The sequence below is a fragment of the Apus apus genome, chromosome 5 (genome assembly GCF_020740795.1).
Source record: "Apus apus isolate bApuApu2 chromosome 5, bApuApu2.pri.cur, whole genome shotgun sequence".
In the NCBI taxonomy this organism is placed as follows: Eukaryota; Metazoa; Chordata; class Aves; order Apodiformes; family Apodidae; genus Apus; species Apus apus.
Genome location: NC_067286.1, coordinates 15111336 through 15132153, shown reverse-complemented (window position 1 = coordinate 15132153; position 20818 = coordinate 15111336). Strand labels below are relative to the sequence as shown.

Sequence of the window (20818 nt, the reverse complement as noted above, 5' to 3'; positions counted from 1 at the left end):
GCGCGGGAGGGAGGGGGTTTTGAGGAGAGGCGCGAGGCAAGTTGTAACGGTTTTAACGGTCGTAACGGTTTGGGGGGGGGCAGGGGGGCGAGCTCTGTGGGGTCTGGCGCGCGCGGCCCGCAGCGCGCTGAGGCGGGCAGGGGAGGGCGCGGCGCGGTGCGGGGGCGCCGGTGCGGTGCGCAGCAGGGCTGGGGGCCCGGCGGGGCGGGGGGAGGCGCGGCGAGCGGGGGCCCGCTGCCCCCAGCGCTGCGCAGCGGGCGGCTCTGCCTTTGTGCTCCCTCCGCGCCGGTGTGCGAGGCTGGGAGCGGCGGCGCGGGAGGGGGCGGGCAGGGCTGGCGGCGGAGCCCCGGAGCCCAGGAGGGGAGGTAAGGCGAGGCGAGGCTGTGCCGCGCCGCAGCGGCCGCTCCCGGGGCTGCATGGGGCGGGGGCGGTGGGCAGGGCAGGTCCCGCGCTCGGCTTTTCCTGCAGCCGCTTCCCAGCTCATCCCGCTGCACAGAGAGAGATGGAAAGGCAGCAGCCCGGTCCCCAGGGGAAGGACGGTGCTCGGAGGTGGGCAAGCCGCGTCAGCCCTGCAGATGCGTGTAGGGACAGCCGGGTGAGGGGCTGGGGAGCGGGGCGGCAGCCGGCAGTGCGTGCCCGGGCCCGCGGTCTCCACGCACCTGCCCGCGCACCCGCGAGGAGCGCGGAGGGCAGCCGGCAGCCCGCCTGCCCCGGCACCAGGTGCAGCCCCCGCCGTCCCCTGCCTGCCCTCCAGCCGGCGCGGGGCCCGGGCGTGCTGGTTGGGTGCGCTCGATACGAGTGTTCTTTGCTTTCCCCTGCCAAAAAACACGCCAGGGGCCGCGGAGCAGACGCTGTTGTATGTGCTTAGCTGAGAAAGGACTGGGCGATCTGGGGGAGACTGCTTTCAAACCGGCATCGCCAGTAGCTGCCGGCTGCAGTTAAAATTTTAGCAGCAGCAACAGCTTTTTGATGCTTTCCGGGAGTATTGCTGCCTCTGAAACGATGTGCCAGGCAGCCTGTGGTACACTGCCACTTTCTACTAGATGGCAGTGCTGAGAGCCGGATAGTTGGTGTTGTGGGTAGTAAAGTGTTGGGAAGCCGGAGACTGATGTGCTGCTGGATTTTGGTGGAGTTAGGATGGAAGCGAAGAGACTACACGTGTGCCCTGTGAGCTTATTTGCAATTGAGAGGATCTTTTCAAACTGTACGTATGGTTATCTCGTTATGCAATTAGGTTTTAGTGAGCCTGTGATTCTTACATTATATTGGAAAGGAAAAACAGAAGTAGTAGATTAAGCCTTTGTATTATAGCGTTATTTACAAAGTTTCTGAGATTTGGATCCAGCTCCACTGGCTGCCACCTGATGGGCAAACACTTAGGGCTGAGGATCAGATTCTTTGCTTGTGGTAGAGCAATACATTACTGATTCAAAATAAATTTATTTAATGAGTTTTGGATATACTGAGAGAACGGTTTTTTTGTTTGACCACAGTGTTTTGTTAGGCAGTTTGAGATAACTTCTTTGTTGTGTTAATGTACGGTTAATAGATGAAATTCAAATCTTGAATAAACCCAGAGCTCGCATTGATTTCAGTGTAAGTTGTGTGGTACATGACAGAGTGCTGAATTTTAGTGTGTGGAATATCTGAACTGAAACATTTTCTACTTGTCCTACACTTACTTTCCTATTTGTTCCTTGGAGTAGCAGAATATAGTGATTTTGCCAGTGTTTTCACTGATATATTTGAATTATGGCTGTATGATCTGAAGCCAGACGTTGCTCAGGGGCTCACTATGTGCTCACTAAGAGAAAGAAAATCTAGCCTGTTGACTTGAATGTGGATAAAATGGGCACCAGAACTCTTATTTTACATTTCCATATAATTGTTCCAACATTTTCAGTAGGTATGTGCAGAAACGTAAGCACATTGTGTTCACTTGTTTTATTAATTTTCTTATAATTGAATAGGCATTATTCTTTGTAGTATTTTGTTACTGGGTTGTTTGGGTTTTTTTACTTCTCATTTTCATTGTACATTAAGAGCTAAGCTTTAAAATGTTTCCACTCAACTGCAGAGAGAGTTGCCAACTGGAAGTTGTGCATGTAAAACACATGTACAAGAGACTTTAAATGGTAAGATCATTAATTTAGTCACAAGTTTGTGTGATAAATGGTAGAATACACAAAAATGCAAATCTGAATTATCACGTGCATCTTTCGATACTAATAATTATGAAGTACAAAGCAGAAAAGCAGGTAAACATGTTCATCTTTTAAGCACCTAAACTGGTTTGAAATGGAAGAGCTGTTTTCTATTATGCTGTTTAGGCTTAAAAAAAAAAAGGGGGGGAAAGAAAGAAAAGTTATTTATGAGCATTTGTTTTGTTTTCTGGATCTCAGAATTCTGTTATGTAGCAGGATGCTTTCCAGTATCTGCTTTCTCACTATCTAGAAAGGCAGATGTTTAGCAGGAGGAGCAATTACACTGATTTGCAACACAGGAGAAAAAAATAATTCTTATCTGTCTTTCTGCCTCTGCTTAGAAAGATCACTTATTTAGCTCTGTTTTGGGCTCATCAACGAAAGAGATGAGATAGGGAAGTTAAGTTTGTTCAACAAGGGAAGTGAAGTGAATTAGGAACCTCTGTTTCCAGAATAAAACGAGTAAATTTGCCTAGCAGATTACATTAAATAATTCCACTTGTTTGGCTTTGTCTCTTAGTTGTTCACAAACCAACCCTCACCAAAAATCAGGGAGTCTTTCTAGGTTTTGTTGGTTGTTACTTGCTTCAGCAGATCGCTCTGCCCTGTGAGATGTTGAGTCAGTCAAAGGGCAGATGAGGGAGTGGTAGAGCCCTGCAGGGTTTTGTAGAAAAGGCTTTCTGACTTGTAGCTTTTTAAAAGGTGCATGGCAGAATCCCATCGTCAATAAAATCACTGAGAATTTTGCTATCACAGTTCTCGTTTGGTTCACTTCATATCCTTTGTAGAACAGAGTTGAAGTGTGACTGATGGGACCCAAGATTCAACCTGTTATGGGCATGGGTTCTTGGTTTATGCTGATGCTTCAAAGAGTTTGTTTTTAGCTTTCAGATATAAAATGTTTCTACTTCAGAGGATGCTGAAGACTCCCTGCAAAAAAACATGCAAGTAAAAGTTAAGAAATGAAGAGCTGGTTTGTACTAAAGCATCTTTAGCAGACTAAGGCCAGAAGAGATGCAGAGTATGTGTATGTTGGTGTGCTATCACATGATGAATGAGCCACAATACTCAGGAAGGGCCAGGGTCTTGAGTGTCTCTGGAAGATGACAGGATTTTTTCTCTCACCATGGAGCTCAGGCACTGTAGTTCTTTTTTGGCTCTTTTCAGACTCCTCTCTTAGTGGTATGGAACCAACTTGACCTGTGATTTGTAAGCAGTATTTTAAAGAGGTGGTAAAGTAATAAGGTAGTAACTTGCATGTTAGAAATAAAATTCAAGCTCCTACATTGTAAGACTCCTGATTTGTGACCAGATAGAATTACAGTAAGTGGTTCGGTATATTCTTGGTTTGTGTCCTTTTCTTCTTCTTAGCCCTTCCTTGCTTAGTGATCTACTGCATGTACCATTACTCTTAACCTGTTTGGGCCAGGAGCAACCTTTCATAACTTGTGTCAGTGGGGCTCAAATCCCTGTTGGCAGCTCTAAGTGATCAGCGTAATAGAAAGCAACAGTCTGACCTTGGTTTAAGGTCCAAAGTAGCTGCCCAAAATATGTAGTACTTTTAAGAGGCGGAGCTCTACCATAAAATAAATATGTATATTGGCTTTTGTTTTTTTTTGTGATTCTGTATTGTAACTAGTTTCATTCTGTGTTTTACTACTGTGCATATGGATATAACCTTCTGCATTTTTATAGCAGTGCTGATCTGTGGACTCAATGCACGTTAACTCATCCTTCAGATATAAGCAACTTGCTTAAGTTACAGGGAAATCGTGATCTTGCTTTTTTCTATAATCAGATAAACACCTTCGGACTGGCCTTGTAAATCACTGCCCAATAATAAAGCCATTTAGACCATTATTTTCTAAAATAATTGAATATGAGGTGCTGGGTTCAAATAGCAGTGATTGCTAGAAAGAGTGACAACTGCATGTAGTACCTTTTATGTGCATTTATTTGTTTAGGATGATACCTATCTTTGTAACTCCTGTGCATGCAAACTTGGTACTTCTGGATGTGCCAGAGGTACAGGCAGATTTGAGAGCTTCAATGAAAAGCTACCCATAGCTGCAGTGCGCAGAGCTTGCTCGCTAGTTTTATCCACTGTCACACACAGTTAACATGTCATAGAGTCACAGAATCATCTAGGTTGGAAAAGACCTTCAAGATCACCAAGTCCAACTGTCCACCATACAGCTCCTGACCACTAAACCATCTCCTGATACACCACATCCACCAGTTTTTTTTTTAACGGTTCTAGGGTCAGTGACTCCACCACCTCCCTGGACAGCCTGTTCCAATGTCTTGTCACTCTTTCTGTGAAGAAGTTTTTCCTAATATCCAATCTGAACCTTCCCTGCCACAACTTGACCCCATTTCCTCTTGTCCTATCACTAGTCACCAGGGAGAAGAGGCCAACACCTACCTCACTACAACCTCCTCTCAGGTAGTTGTAGAGAGCAGTGAGGTCGCCCCTCAGACTCCTCCAGGCTGAGCAGCCCCAGTTCCCTCAGCCTCTCTTCATAAGACCAGCTCTCCAGACCCCTAATCAGCCTAGTTGCCTTTCTCTGCACCCTTTCCAGCATCTTGATGTCCTTCCTGTACTGCAGTGCCCAGAACTGCACACAGTGCTCGAGGTGTGGCCTTACCAAGGCCACATAGAGGGACAGGATCACCTCCTTGGTCCTGCTGGTCACACTATTCCTGATACAGGCCAGGATGGTGTTGGCCTTCTGGGCTGGCTGGTACCTGCCCAGTCAGCCAGGACTGCTGATAAATGATGGGAAGTGGCTTGGTGAGCACCCCCTCCAGCTCTTTCAGCACGCTTGGGTGCATCCCATCCTGCCCCACAGATTTGTGCTCATCTGTGTGGTGCAGCAGATCACTGACCATCTCCTCCTGGATTGTGGGGGGATTGTTCTGCTCCTGCTTCCTGACCCCTAGAGCTTAGGGAGTTGGATTCCCTCAACATGACTGGCCCTGTTACTAAAGACTGAGGTGAAGTCATTGAGCACCTCAGCCTTTTCCTTATCATTCGTCACCATGTTTCCTTCTGCATCTAATCAGGGATGGAGTGTCTCCCTGGTCTTTCTTTTGTTGTTTATAGAAACTTTTCTTGTCCTTTACCATGGAATTCAGATTAATTTCTAGCTGGGCCTTGGACCTTCTAATTCCCTCCCTGCAGAGTCTCACAGCATTTTTGTAGTCATCCTGAATGGCCTGCCCCTTCCTCCAAAGGCTATAGAGTGTCTTTTTGTCCTGGAGCACCAGCCAAAACTCCTTGTTCATCCAGGCTGATCTTCTATGCCATTGGCTCACCTTAGAGCACGTGGGGATGGCCAGCTCCTGAGCTTTCAAGACTTCCTCCTTGAAGAATGTTTGGCCTTCATGAACAGATTCCCAATGGATTCTGGCGATCAAGCTGCTAATGTCCCTATCCAGACTCATGTACGTGTGCATACTTCTCACTTCATCAAGCTGCATAAGCTATGACACAGGTAATCTCAATTACACTTCTTTTTTTAGTCATTCAAATGTTGTCATTAATATATCAGTAGGGTTCTTTTACAGCTCTTTTGTCCACAGATCATGTTTCATTAAAAGTGCTGATGAGCACCCAGGAGTCTGAAGACAGCAGTTTTGTGCAAGATAAGAATGTTCCTTGAGGAAGCTGATGGAGGACAGAGCTCCAGAGTTCCTGGCAGACACTGACAGCATAAGATGGCACCATAGCCTAGTCTGAAATTGTAAGTCTTAAGGAGGACTAGATGTACTGGGCTTAATAAGAAGTTATTGCACTGAAGAAACTTAATGGCAAGCTAGAGTCTGCTTTCAGGACCTGTGGAGATGTGTTTGTTTCTATTCAGTTACATTAACATGACTATGGAGCAACTAGGTTTTCTCTACATGAGAATGTGAATTGAATCCCTCTGCATTAGAGGAAGTAATTTTATTTTCTCGAGTGAACCTGAGATCTGCATCCATCATTTCTGAATGACTTTGTTTCTAGAACTGCTAGGTGATCTAGGAAGTGGATGGTGTAAGCTTTACAGCATGACTGAAAACTACTGGTTCCAAGGGAGTCTCCATTTTCAAAGCTGTGTGTTGTTCCAAAGGTGTTAGTTCATCTGCAGAAGGCTGATTGAAATCTGCAGATGACAAAGGTAATGAAATCACTGATGTAATGAAATATGCAAAATGTTTCATATCATTGATATCCATACCCTTGCAAGGTCTTTTTTTGTCACTAAGGCTTTTTGCTGTATAGGTTCCTGTTAGTAGAGAACAGGTCAGGGGGCCAGGACACTAACACTATGTATTATGCCTTGAAATTCATTGCACAGTTGTAACTCCAATATTAAATACCAAAATAACACTATACTTGGCAGATACAAGGCTGATAACTGCTCCTGGAGGAAAAAAAAAACACATCAGTGAATATTTTAGTGGAGATGTCCAGTGGACTTAGATTTTTCCCTTTCAAGAAGTGGAAGAATCTTACGTCCAGCTTCCATTTCCTTTCACCTTCATTATACAGTTCTTGTAAGAAACTGTAAATGCAGAAAGCAGTCTTGCAAAGTATGTTTCTGTTTGTGAGTAGACAGTGATCAAATCCTGTCTTTCTTTCCTGGGTGACTCTGAGAGATGCAGGAGATGGATGTATTTCATTGGGCAATGGAGGGCTAAATACCAAGCTTATTTTCCACACATGCACACCTGTTACAGAAGCAGACTGTGAATATGGAAATGTGTTTGCTTGAATATTCAGAATGGCTATTCTGGTAGGTAGCCCTGTGTAGACAAACTCTTAGATCTAAATTACTTTTTCAGAAGCTGATGAAATCGCATCTAAACCTAAAGGAGAACAGAACGTCAAAAGGAGTGTAATAACAACGCAAGTTGAAGCGTAACAAAAGCACAAAGATCTTCAAACTACATGTGCTTTGGTAAAGATATGTACTTTGATCTGTAAACCCAAAATGAGAAGTTACAGTTAAATGTCCTCTTAGATATCCTATCCTTTATTTGTTCTGTACCTGTTTAGGAAACGGAATACTTTTATTTAGAAGAATACTTTCTATTTACAGTTGTAGCTGTGTATTCAGATAATTATGCATCTTGTATTACTTGTGCAGCAGAGAAGTGACTTTGTGACATTTGTTACTTCTCGAAATGCTTGTTTACTGAAATCAGAGTCTCCCTAGCTCCTCTGAGTTCTCTGTGCCCAAAGATGTATACCTTTTACTTAAATGCAAGGCCTACCGGTAAAGATAACTTGTGTTATGTGTCATTAAGAATTAGGTTTTGAAAATTGGTGCAAGAATAGCAGTAGTCTGTAAACTTAAGTTGGTAAACTATAAAATAGTTTTAAATAAATGGCAAAGGATCAGACATGGGACAGTGGGGGTTGTTGATTAATGGAAAGCAGCAAGCGAGATGCTTGAAGGAAATTGTCCTTTCAAAAGAAAAAAAAGTAGTAAGCTATTTGTTGGAATTTGAGTAAAAATCAGCAAGTATTTTAGATTTTCTTTGTAGTACACAAGTTTTAACTCTTTTTTTTTTCATGTCAAGCTCATAAGTGTTTGTCAACAGGGTATTTGCACTGTGGGACTATATCAGTCCATGGAATCATTGCAAATGAGAGTCCAAAGAAGTGTTACAACAAATTCGGTGTTGGCCAGTAAGTTTAAAATATATTCTAATGGTGTGACTGAACTTAAATTTTAATTGAAAATCTTTTAGAAAAGAATATTTTTATCAAGGAGATAGAATTTCATACTTCCTTTCATGTAAGTTTTTTTTCATAACTTACCTATGTTGTCTCTGACTTAGAAGCAGAAACTTGAAAATCTCAAATCCTTAAAGACACTATCAAAGCTCACAGGATCATTTGTATTTATTAATGTTGTTTGTACATACCTTCTTTCATTACTGAAAGTACAGAATACTACTTATGTTACCATTTAATGTATAGTTTAATCCTCTACTGATTTCACCTCTTAGCAGGGGAGGCTTAGATGAATTCAGATGATGAATTAATTTGGTTGAGTGTAGACGTCACTTTCAAAATGAGGTTGTATCTCAATTTTTCCATAATTACACACCCCAGAAAGTAGCAATCCTTGTGATTTCTACCCTTAGAAACAAACATTTCATTTTTCCCTGCAGGTAGTTGCTACTTCAGTGGGAGAACATGTTCTGTTTGTAACACCAGTGATATCATGAGCTTCTAATGGTATCTTAGAGTTTGTTAAGAAATAAAAATGCTGGCATTTTGTAAAGATGTGGAGAGCTTTTTCAGATGTCATTGAATAACCAAAACTACTGAAAAAAGCTCAGAATTTTGCACTGTGAGGGTATTCATTCTGAACTGTATCTGTCAGATACTATAAATAATAGCTATTTTCATAATATATGACTTGCAGTCTGTAAAAGCAGGTCATTCCAGTTACTACCTTCTTCCTCTCCCTGCTGCTTCAATGGCAGGAGATTTTTAGCAACCAGTAGCATTGGAGGCTTTTTTTTAGGTGGAGGTGAATACTTCATGGATGTGAGATCAGGGAAAGTCTTCATTGGAGTATAACAAGCTTTGGATCTTTTTGGAAATCTGGATTCAAAAGGCTGAGGTAGGATAAACCGACAGTAACTAACTCTTTTTGTTTGTTTGTTTTTGGCAGGCAGATACTTAACTAATTTCAGTCTTAAACGAGGGTTGATTTTTGTAGCCCCATTCCTGCCTCCCACCAGCTTGCCAGGACCACAGCTTTACTTCACATGTGTAGAATGACAGTTGAAAGTGAATGTTAAGGGGACAGGGAGGGGAGTTGAGAGGTTTCTTCTTTGGTTGAAAAATGTATGGGGGAGCAGAATAGTCCATTGAACCTGCTCACTGATCCCAGCTGGTCTTCAAAAATAGGGTTGTCACACTCAGTCCATGGGTTATATAGGTTGACAGTTGTCATGTGTGGCTGTGGTGACAACACAAAAACACCAGAAGCTTTTCAACACAGCCACTCTAGAGACCTATTCTTACAGTTCCACTATTGAGTAGCTGCCTACTCAAAAGGCAGGCATCTGAATCTCCCTGGATGCATTCCATGCATTTCTCAATCAGTAATAAAATTTTGCATCTCATAGTGGTGTCCTGCATTTGGCCAAAATTTGGGCTATTTAAAACACAGGCATATACTCCATTAAAATATTGACTTCACACTATTACAGTTCTGCTAATGGCAGACAGAATAGTTAGGAGCTTGAGGTTTCATTTTTCTCCACTCTTGCAAGATTTAGGTCATACTGTTTAGGTCAGGACACTTAGAAGCAAGCTAGGCATCTTGATTCAGCCTCTGAAAAAGAGTATTTGTTTTGCCAGAGATGTTATTTGAAGCATTCCCTTGGATATGGGATACAACTTTTGAGTTAACTAACAGTTCACTGAATTACACTTGCCCATTTGTTTTTTGGGAGGTTTTTTTTGTTTGTTTTTAATACAGGTAAATAAAAAATGCTTAATACTTTTTCTGGCGTTATCCAGAGATTCTGGGAAAGGGAGTCCATTTTATTCATCAGGCAGTACACTTTTTTCTGATGGTTCTGCAGACTTTTCCTTCCTGTACCTTGACTTACTCAGTATGGCTAGATTTTTTTATTTTCCAGAATATCTTCCATTTGGTACTGCAGCAGCTTCTGTTCCCTTGTTTTCAAACTCAGTAGTAGCACACATTACCAGCCTGGGGTTTGGCTGTAGCTGTCTCCTTGAGGAGCTGAGCCTCCCTTGCCAGTACAGATCACTGCCACCATTCCATTACACTGACCAAAGCATTTGTTCCTTAAGTTTGAGAACAGCAAGCAAGAGAAGTGGAATAATTGAAGTAGTTGGCTTGTTTCAGACCTCTTCTAAACATGGAAATCAGAGTCTGCAAACATTCGTAAGAGGGAACATTGGCACAGACATGATAATTTCTCTGAAACTGCCAGTGTGACTGCTGTGTTATGAAACTGCTGGGAGCTTCGTGAATTATTGTAACAAATCCTGTGACTAAAAAGCATTTAATAGCTATTTTATTCTGCTGGTGATTGCTTCAGTACTTCAGAGCCCGTTTAGAATGGCCACGTAATTAAAATAGTTAACATTTTTTTTTAAATTAGAGTGGGGCTTCTTTCATACTTGCATGATATCTGACTTGCACTAACATGTGTAAGGAGTTGAATGCCAAAATGCTGTGTGTATTTTAGCCCATTGTTTATTGTCTTAAACCATGTTTTCAGATCCTTAAATGCTCTGCTCTTTGTTGTAAATTACTGCAAGCGTGTGTAACATTATCCGTGCTATATACATTGTATAACCTCTTGTTTCTTAATTATGTATTTTTTCCCCTGAGGTACACACTGCCATCTTTTCTTGGCTTTTGTCTTTTGAGCTTTAAGCGTCATGTACAACAGTTTATGTCCTGAATATTTTAGGAAAAAACCCAACACTTTGTCCCTTTGAATTTCCCATGTGCTTTCTGGCACCCTAATCCATCAGCTCCTGATTGGAAACATTGTAGATCTTGCTACTGAATACGCTTTGAACATTTGCCGAAGTACTCTGTTGCCAGTGGGCAGCAGATCAGAAACCGCAAATCACTACTCTCAAGTTTTGTAGTGATGCTAGATAGTAAGAGAACCAGCAATTAAGCAACAATATGTTTTATCTGCAGTGTTCTGTGCAGCTCAGAACATGGGTTCTCAGTTTGTTATCCTTGAGTGGATCAGATTACATTATATTAGTTTGCATTAGACTAAATAGAGAATTGTTGCTTCGTGTTAGTTCTGGGCATGACTTTGATATTACATAAAGGTGTTTTTCTATTAACCCAAAAAATTGTGCTAGTGGTAAGATGCTGATTCAGGCATGGTGCTGATTCCTGTGTTTGGATAGGGTAGACCATTACCTATATACCTAGGATTTAGGGAAAGATCCTTTTCTGTTTGGCAAGCTTGCTTAAAAGTCAGGTTCTGCTTATGCTGTCTCTGGCTTTGCTGTGTTCTGTCATAGCCTAGTGGCATTTATCTGATGGCCTGGGATTTGTAAAGCTGTGACTATGATATTGTTGATTACTCTGAGAAGAAAAGGCACTCCCAAGCTACCCGCAATAGTGTCTGCTATCATTTGGGAATTTGCCTTGTTAAGGCATCCCACTTACTCCCATGGTTGTTGATACTGAACAGAAGTAGAAATTGAGAGCAGATCTCTAAGCTCATTTACTGTCCTTGAAGCAGGATATTTATTCCAGTTTGGATATGGAGTTTCCTGTTTGTGACTACAAACTTCTTTCATTTTTTCAGCTGATACCAATCTCTGCTGCACTCTGTGCATGGCTGTCACAGAATCATAGACTGGCTTCAGTTGGATGAGACCTTAAAGATCATCTATTTCCATACCCCTGCATGGGCGGGGATACCTTCCACTAGACCAGGTTGCTCAAAGCCCCATCCAACCTGGCCTTAAACACTTTCAGGGAGGAGGCAGCCACGAATTCCCTGGGCAACCTGTACCAGTATCTCCCCACCCTCACAGGCAATAATTTCTTCCTAATGTTTATTCTAAATCTACCCTCTTCCACTTTGAAAATATTCCCCTTTGTTCTATCACTACATGCCCTTTTTTAAAAAGTCCTCCACAGCTTTCCTGGAGCCCTCTTCAGGTATTGGAAGGCTGCTTTAAGATCTCCTTGAGCTTTCTCCAGGCTGAACAAGCCTAACTCTCTCAGCCTGTCTTCACAGGAGAGGTGCTCCAGCCCTCTGATCATCTTCATGGCCCTCCTCTGGACTTGCTCCCACATCTTCATGTCCTTCTTATGTTGGGAGCCCCAAAACTGGACACGGTACTCCAGGTGGGGTCTCATGAGAGCAGAGGGGGAGAATTGCCTCCCTTGACCTGCTGTTCTCGGTCCATTCTCTGCTCAGCCTGTATTTGTGCTTGGGATTGCCCAGACCCAGGTGCACTCACCTTGCTCTTGGGCTTGTTGACCTTCATGAGGTTTGCATGGGCCCACCTCTCAAGCCTGTCAAGGTCCCTTTGGATGGCCCCACTTCCACCTGTGTCTGTCAACTCTCCAGCTCAAGTGTCATCTCCTCTAGCTGTGTATTTCTTCCTCTTTCTCTCACAGAGAGCTGAATAACCTGCCACAAAGGCTTCAAACCAAGGAAGTACACGCTGCCCTCTTAGTCCACTGCATCCTCTCAGATTAGCAGCTTCTGTTTGATGTTGCCAGAGTATGAAAGAAGCAGCCTTTCCCCAGAAGCTACAGCATCCCTGTTTGTAAGGGACTTTATAATGATCTGAAACTAACTGTTGGCCACCACTAGAGGATATGTAAAAGAATAATTTACTTGCAGTTTTTGTTCCTCCTTTGCAACTGATTGCTATGGACACATGCTCTCAGATTCTGAGAACACAACGAGTATTTGGAAATATCAGCTTGAAACCAGTATTGGTCCTGGAAAATTCATGTAGCCATTTCTAGGCCATTTCCTAAAATGTTGAACTTAAGCATAGCATCTGCTTGCTTGTGATTGTAAACTTTATCGTCAGTTGCTACATGATTTTAGGAGCTGATGATTCATAAATTACCAGAGCTAAAGATAAGCAGAGATCTGAGATCTTGCTAACGTGTCAGGCTAGATAAAGCCTTGCTTGCTAGTCAGTGATTTACATGACATTGGCCTTTTGTCCTAGGGAAGCAGTTTTTTTTCTGGTGGCTCATGAACTGGTCTCAGATCAGTGTAGATTTTAAAGTTTCTCTGCTGCGATCATGTCATTTTGGAGCTGTTGGTAGATAAAAATTCTGAATGCTTAACCCATTTTATTTGAGGTTTTCTAAACCATTTTCTGGAAGGCTATTTCTCAGTAGCAAAAGCTGATGTGGGGAGTGGTTTGGGGGAAGCAAAGGGATTGAAAGACAAAAGAACTGTTTCTCTTCCGCGTCTTTTGTGTGCAGTAATGACATGAACAGCAGGGGCTGAAAAGGGTAAGGGAGTGATTGTCCCTAAACCCCTCTGCATCCACCAGGCATTCACACTTGAAAAGTATGATGCAGAAGCAGAGCCTTGTCTGCTGATGTTCCCCTTTACATGAGGTGGTTCCTTAAAGAAGGCACTTTACATAAATGACTTTGCTGACCTGTGTTTCTGTGTATATGCCATATCATATCTGTGGTTGTGTTAACTGCTGCACAGAGAAAGAAAAGCAAGAAATCAAGTCAGTGCTAGAACTGGAGAAACTAAACATTCCTTTTAGTTGTATGCTGGCCATTATTTCTAAGCAAGTTTGGGCATATTCACAAAGTTTGTACCAAGATAACTTCAGAAGTTACCCCAAAGTGGAGCTTAATTTCTCTTTATGTTGAACTTGGTGGCAGAAATCCCCCAGATGACAGAGGGAACAAGATCATAGGACATGGTGATGGCTTGCAGGTTGTGAAATTTCAAGGCCTGTCCACACAAGCATAGGTACTTTTTCTGTCTGAAAGGTTTCTGATATTCTGCTGGGAGACAAAAGCTGCTGTTCTGTTTTGATTTGAAGTGGTGTCTAGGGAGAGGAAAACAGTATTGGCATCAGCTTCGTTTGCTTTGAGCATTATATCTGCTCTCTAGATAATTCATTAATTTTTAAGGCAGTGTCAGCAATAGGCTAAATGGATACAGTAGGGATACACTGATGGTTTGAGGTGCTGCATTAATCCTTTTGGGATAACCAGATCTGCTCCCTTCACTTATGTGTGGTACCCACTATCAAAGGGACAGAAGATGCCACTTGGTACCATGGTGGAACTTTTACTATAGCATTGCCTGCTCTCTGATCAAATTCTTCATAAGATTGCCTTACCACGCTAATAAACAACCTATTTGTAGAAATGGAGAAACTATGCAAGAAAACCATGGTTTATGCTGGGGAGATGACACTGTCTGAAAAGCAAGGTTCTGAGTTACTCTGATTTCTAATCAGCAACTGCTAGTGAGGATGAGTGTCTTGATTGTTGACTTAAAAGGTCTTAACATTGTGAATGAGTAAGTTTTTCAAACCTGGGTACATTAATGTTAGTCATATTTCATATACAGATATGTATGACCCTTTTGTAGCTTGTAGTGTCCAAATTCCTAACACAAGTAAAAAATATGACAATACTGTCTTAATGAGGGAAGTCTTGTATCAGATGAGGTGGGGAGCTCCTGAGTCCTGACCTAGGACCTGAGTTGCTATACTCAGCTTCCTCTTAAGAGAAGTCATAACAGACTGCCACTACACCCTTTAAGCTACAGCAAGGACTCTAGAAGTAACATATTGTTTTTCCCTGGGTTGGTGCTTTGAAGGTGTAGTAATCATTGCTGAGCTGGCAAAGCCCAAGCACAAGTGGCAGTGGCATGGCCCTGATAACCATTTTGCTGTCACCTGGACACACTGCCACAATGCCTGGGGCAGCATAAAAGGGGGATCCTCTCATGCCCTGCTGGCAGTTGGCTGTGGTTCACAAGTAGGACAGACTTGGTTGCAGCCAAGGTCTGAGGCACTTGAAAGGCAGTTCTTGGACATGTGCACTTCTGTGAAGGTGACTGAAATATTGAAGGATACAGAGTGGAGTATCACAAGACACTTAGGTCATCAGTGCCTAGATGTCAGGTCAATGAAGGATGGAAGCAGTCAGCAGGTGGGCCTCTGTTTTGTACTGAAACCACTTACTGGCTTTATTTTGATCTTACCATCCTTGCTTTTAACCTTACGTTAGTACTGGGACCATTTACTGCAGACTTGGATGGTCGTGAAGTCCCTCGGTCTGCTTCATCCCCTCTTAATAGTTCAGTGCTTCCCTCCTCACTACTGCAATCCATTTCCAAGAATTAGAAGTCGAAGCATGTACTTGGCTCCAGCTGATGGGGTTGGAAGCTGCAGGAGCTCCAAATTTGATACTATATACTTTCTAATGAAAGAAACATTCCAAGATACTGTGAAATATATGACATATAAACACCAAGGTGAGCGTAATGCTCCATCTAATGCAGAGTATATCCTGTGCATAAAGCTTTTATATATACTGGATATTTCATCATGTTGGAGTTTATAGTGCTTATCTTTCTAACCCTGGACTGTAGGGATCATCAGTCCTGTGATGGAAGCAGGATTAAGATCTCTGGACCAAGAATAATAAAGCAAGTACAGATGGACTGTGACCCAGGCCCCAGAAACAGCCATGTGCTTTAATGCACATTGATATTAATGAGTACCAGCAGGCCCTTATTCTTTGGGGAACAGTGCTAACCACCTGTATGTCCAACAGAGATTAGAGTCAAGGACAATTTTTTTTTAGCATTTTCAACTTAAACCAGGAAATGTTTAAATGAATAACACTTTCTCCCCACCTTCCTCCCAGTGCCTGTATTCCTGAACTGGAACACTATATCATGTTTCAGTAAGTTTCACGATTGTTTTGCTAGCATATAATGTGGGATTTTATAATGTAAATGCTGACATAACCTTAACTAGCCTTTTGCAATTGTGACACTATTCATAAAGGACTCTCTAGGGTGCAGCATGCTCCTTTGTGGATTAGGTTTCTGGAAATTTAATGGCAGTTTGCAAATTGGCATTCAATTCTGGTTTTAGTCTCTCTCTTGCTACTGTACAAAGCAATTTTGATTCTGATAATATAAGAGATTCTGTTTTACTTTGTTTTATTTTCACACTGTAGTTTAGGCAGGAGGATGAGTCAGCTGGGGAGATCCTGAGAAAAGGTACAAAGACAGACTGCTTTGTGTCCAGTTAATCTTCCAGAAATTAGCAGGATATTCATGCCCAGCCCTCAGTAAACAGTTGAATTCTTATCTTACCTGTTGTTGAAGCTCAGACACTAGAGATTTATGTGTAATTCTTGCTTTATTTCTGCACAGTAATTTTATGGATGTTGAGGTAAGCATTATACAATGCTTTGGGATTTACTTAGTTCTTGGTACATCTGGAGACTTTTGCTTCATCTCAGAAAAACATTGAATTGTTTTTATTTGTGAGATGCTACAACATACTGTACTACTTAGAGGTTATCCATATGACATCACTGTTCAATGACTTGCTAAACAATGTATGGAAATACTCACTCTGGAATAGCTATTCTTAAAATGCTCATCCTACTAGACTGTGATGCAACTTTGTTGACAAGTTCATAAAAGTTAAATAATTTTGGAGATGTCTAGTTACAAGAACCTAACTGGCCTATGTAAAAAAATTTCTTTTGCATAGCATTGCTTAGCTAAAATTTAATCTCCTAAAGAACAGCACTTATTTTGCTATTATATGCGCCCTTTCAAAGTGTGCCACCCTAAAAGTTACTGTTTTGTTTTCAAGTTGTTGGTTGCCAAGTACTTTCCAGCCACTTCCTTTAAATACTTAAGTGAGAACTAATATTTCCTAATATATTTTAGGATAGTATTGAACTCAAAAGCTTATTATGTGTTATTTTGCGTATTCTACTGTGGGTTGAACAACTTATGGATGTACTTGACTTGCGCTGTTTGAACTCTACAAATCTGGGAACCATGAAAATTTTGGCTACCTTTACTCATGCCATATGCTTTGCTAGTATGATGCTTGCTCATTAGCTGATCAGGCTGTTTTGATGAAGACTCAGTGCTGAAAGATCATGAATGCACTGTAATGGCAAGACAGTCTTCAAAGCAATATTGCACACGAGAGTAGAAAAATATATTCCAAAATGAAATACAGCTCTGGAGCATCCTTATGAATGCATTGCTGGATCATGTTATCAACTATCAGCTCCTTAAGGCTTGAAACAAAGGAACAGCAAGCTGATTCTGGGCTTCTTTAGATAACCAGTTCCTGCAAAGGATAAAAGTAGGTGAGGCGGTTAGGATCTGCAGTGTGAACATAATAATCAGTGGAATATGTGTTAGGAATGTGTCAAACTCTTTAAAAGTTAGGCTCATATGGGGAGATTCGTAGTTTGCTTAAAAAAATTCCCACGTGTATGGGTTTGATGCAAGTTCTTAATGTGAACTTAAATTGTCTGGTAGGGGTGGCTTAAAGTACTAATGTTCCCACAAACCATTTGACAAACTCTGGACATTTGTTGAATCCGGAATGACGCCATTTGCATTTGTATGTTGCCTGTGGTCCGTTTCTACTCTTTGTTATTTATGACCTGTACTCTGGCTTACCCAGCAGCATGAAAATATTTCCTTACCTGAATCAACTTAAAATGGCATGAGCAGTTCTGCACTGCTTGGATTGAGATTCCTGTGGGTGGGAAGGGGTATTACATCATTTTAATCCAGTGATTCGCTTGCTGAGTAGAGGAAGGGAGAACTGGTAGCTGTGTAGAGATGTGGATGCAGGGCTGAGTAGAGCTGGTTGAAGAGCAGAGGGCTGTGTAGTAGAGAAGCTCCTTTTTCATACCATATTTATTTTACACAGTTGCAGTGTATTTTATGCATTGGGCAGTGCTAATGGCCAGAAGGTGTTTACCCCCTCTTTGCCCTCTTAGAAAGATTACCCTGAAAGATTTAAATGGATTTTGGTAGAGTTGTGAACTGGACTCAAAACTGTGCACTCTGTGAGTCTAGTATAGTTAATACTCATAAGAGTCCTAGGCAGAAGAATGCAGCAGTTTTGATGTTTGCTGTTGTGCTTTGTCAAATCCAGTGAGAGGGAATTACCATTACTGCCCAAAGACTTGGAGCTGAGGAGGATATTGTGACTACTTGTAGTGGCTGGCTCTGTAGCAGGGCTTTTGTCATTTATGTGGGAGGCTTAGGTTTCATCAGAGCAGAGAATTTAATTTCCCTGTTTCACGGAGATTGGATTTTTGCAGAAAAGTAACTCCGTGTACCTTGCAGAATCTGCAGGAGAGCAGAGCTGATTTGTGTTGAGACAGATCTCCCACACGGCTGTGAAAACAAGTGCACAAATTCAGAGTAGCTGGGTGTAAATCTGAAGTAACTGTCATGGAGATTGATGTTCTCTCTAGGAGTTAATTGTGATTTACATCAGGATAACTGTGACCAGAATCTCTCAGGATTCATCTTTGCTAGACTTTAGCAGCTCACTAAATTAATTGCTAATTAACTTGAGATGGCTGATTATTGTGATGCTTCCTACATATTTCTTCTGCATTACCATGATAGAATTTAAAGACAGAGCTCCACTAGATCAGACCAGATCTTATCTGTTCCTGCTTATCAAAAGGTATTCCCTTCAGCTAGATAGTAACACACTGAGTGCAGACAGCAGACATGACACTGGTACACTGCACACCTCAGGAATCCACACTTGTACACATCTGGGGCACAAACAGCAGACACCTGACAGCCCGTATTGCTCAAAGCACTTAAAATAAGGTAGGGGTTAGAAGAGGTCTTGCAAGACAGTCCCAGACTGCTCTTGAAGGCTGGCCTTGCCAGTTTCCACAGTGGAACAGGGCTGTGTGAAACTTCTCCTTGACATAAATACAGTAGTTGATGTTCAGTGGGTTCAGCACCTAGATATCTAAGGAACAGTGTGAGCTACCTCCCCTCATTGCAGTTCTTCCCTTGTGTGTCAGAAGGCAATTTAATCAGTGTTTTGATAATTATGTACAAAGCGGGTTGTAATAAGAAACATGTAACTAATTTGAAGCATCCAGGCCATTGGGAGGGAAAATGACCTGTCATGCCTTCAGGATTTGACAACATTAAGGCACCTGGAAATTTTGCCTCCTTCCCTTCCTCTTCAGATTTTATCATCAGCTTTACATTAGAAAGGCACACCTTCCTTGTATGTGTTTTGTAGGGTTTAAATGAAATTGCCGTGTCAGAAGGATGAGGATCTGTATGATCCTGCTGTAGTTTAGGCAAGGAGATCATATGACAGCCTTGCTTGAAAACAAAATTTGGTTCAGCTTCCTGTAGAATGGAGGCAGAGAAGGATAGTTAAAGCAAGGCAACTCAGAACCTACAATACACTTGAAGACTGTAAAGTCCCCCAATCTTTGCTGGGGTTGAAAGCAAAACTAAATTAGTCTTCTATTCAAGAGAAGGTCCTTATTATTAAAATAACATTTTGTTGGATCCCACCAAAGGATGTGTCTAAGCAGCATGAATCTGAAAGTCTTTACAGATGTGCTTTACAACTTTTCAGTCCTCGGGCTTCATTTTGAACTGGTCTGTCTCCTAACAGCTTGAATTGGGAAGGCCTGATCATACTGACTGATGAACATGGAATGAAGATGTAAGAATACAGTAAAGCAGTGATCATCTTTCTTGCTTGCATGAGAAAGTAAAGGCATTATGCCAAGCAAATATGCGCATTAGATGACTAACAGAGCTCCCACACTGTCAGTGTAGGCAGGGAATATGCAATGCAGCCACATATGTGCCTCAGAACCATACTGAGTGCTTTTTATTCTTAATGTTTGGTTTTGTTTTTAAATAGGAGTTCAGATCCTTGAGCAGGATGTTTATCTCTATGCACAGAAAACAATATTGGTCATAGTTTTTAGTATGTGATCAAGTTTTTAAAACTACCAGCTGATATATCTATTGCAAGCGACATGAGAATTTTAAGTAATTGCTATAAACATTCACTAGGATAGCTGTGCATATCATGTGAATTATCTGAGCCTACCTTTGTTTTTAATGGCTGGAAAAACCCTTTTGTGTTTTTTGTTTGTTGTGTTGTTTTTTTTCCAGTGGGAATGTTCTTGGAAAGTTTTGTATTTATCTGCTGCGATTGAGGTTTGATCTCTCTCTTTGATAAAATTGATGTGAGGTTTTCACTGAAAATAGTATGCTGTAACAAAGGAGTTGAATTTCAGTTGATGCTTGCTTAGCCATGGATTTAAAATATACATGCAGATACTACTGAGCTGAATATCCAGAAAAGTTCTGTAAAGCCCTTTTAGGAGAGTGCAATTCAACTTTGCATTTATTGTAGTAGTGAGCTTCCACTGAAGATGGTCCCCCTTTCACTCCTCCAATGATGACTAATCTACCCCCCCAAAAATTAATTTGTTTTCCATCAATTCTGCAAGCTGAAGATGTAGTCTTGTTGCTGCATGTAAGTAAGATAGATGGATATGATGCAACAGAGGAGAATGAACAGGATGAAACACCCCCCCCCTCTTTCTGCAGCACTATAAGGATAAATCACCTTAAATGCAACATGAAGTTAACCTTAAGTGTTGATTGTTTGGATGGTAATCTCACTTAGATTCCCCAAGAAATATTAAGGACCCACTGAGCTAAAAGCCCTGCAAGTACAGAATGGGAGACAGTCTCTAGAGCTGAATCTTAAAAAAAATGGAGACGCTAGAAACCAAAGACAGAATTCATGGCTGCCAACTTACAGCTCTGTGGTCTGACAACCAGATGATCAATTGTTCAGTGGACAGACTTCGATTGTTCCCAGAGCTAAAATTTTTCCAAGTTTATTGTGGTTTTCACTGGCTTTATCTCATAAGCATACGGTGTTTCAGAAAGCAGACTTCGAGAGTACAGGTAGAGAAAGGCTGAAGTCTTCAGACACTTTATTTTAAAAACATTTCTCTTCCTCTGCTCCAGGAGATTTGGCCCTGTCTTCAGGTTTA

At 41.8% G+C, this 20818-nt stretch overlaps 1 protein-coding gene across 4 annotated transcripts in view; it reads left to right on the top strand.

Annotated features, from left to right (window-relative positions):
• The first annotated feature begins 336 nt into the window (after positions 1-336).
• The window catches only part of PTPN5 (protein tyrosine phosphatase non-receptor type 5), an 84430-nt gene continuing 63948 nt past the window's right edge, over positions 337-20818 (top strand). Inside the window, exon 1 of one of the 4 annotated variants that reach the window (XM_051621858.1) lies at positions 337-365. The gene's annotated coding sequence lies outside the window, so the exon portion shown is untranslated. Of the gene's footprint in view, positions 366-459; positions 550-1190; positions 1205-5745; positions 5951-20818 lie in introns of those variants that run through there. The other 3 variants (XM_051621857.1, XM_051621859.1, XM_051621856.1) reach the window with 3 other exon arrangements.